The 567-nt window shown below is 49.2% G+C and overlaps 1 protein-coding gene across 1 annotated transcript in view; it reads right to left on the reverse strand.

Moving 5' to 3' along the window:
- Nucleotides 1–567, reverse strand: part of KIF11 (kinesin family member 11) — a 60,434-nt gene that overhangs the window by 57,096 nt on the left and 2,771 nt on the right. The gene's annotated exons all lie outside the window — the stretch shown is intronic.

A 567-nucleotide genomic window follows, 5' to 3' on the forward strand; every position in this document is an offset into this window, starting at 1 on the left:
GGTGGGGGCGGGGGCCGGGCGACGCGATTCCAGCCCGGGGGAAAAGAACAAAACTCTCCAAAAAAAAAAAAAAAAAAAAAAAAAAAAAGTGGTTAAGATGTTAAATTTTATATATGTGTATTTGAAAATGACTTTAAATTGGGAAAAAATAGGGGAGAGAAGAGCAGGGGCATAAGAAAGATAGCTAGTAGTGCATTATGTAGGGATGTGTACTGTGGGTCAAACCTGGCCCTTGCCCTGCCAGATTTAAGAATGATTTTTGGCCGGGCGCGGTGGCTCAAGCCTGTAATCCCAGCACTTTGGGAGGCCGAGACGGGCGGATCACGAGGTCAGGAGATCGAGACCATCCTGGCTAATACGGTGAAACCCCGTCTCTAATAGAAAATACAAAAAACTAGCCGGGCGACGAGGTGGGCGCCTGTAGTCCCAGCTACTCGGGAGGCTGAGACGGGAGAATGGCGTGAACCCGGGAGGCGGAGCTTGCAGTGAGCTGAGATCCGGCCACTGCACTCCAGCCTGGGCGGCAGAGCAAGACTCCGTCTCAAAAAAAAAAAAAAAAAAAAAAAA

The sequence above is a fragment of the Piliocolobus tephrosceles genome, chromosome 9 (assembly GCF_002776525.5).
Source record: "Piliocolobus tephrosceles isolate RC106 chromosome 9, ASM277652v3, whole genome shotgun sequence".
Taxonomy (NCBI): Eukaryota; Metazoa; Chordata; class Mammalia; order Primates; family Cercopithecidae; genus Piliocolobus; species Piliocolobus tephrosceles.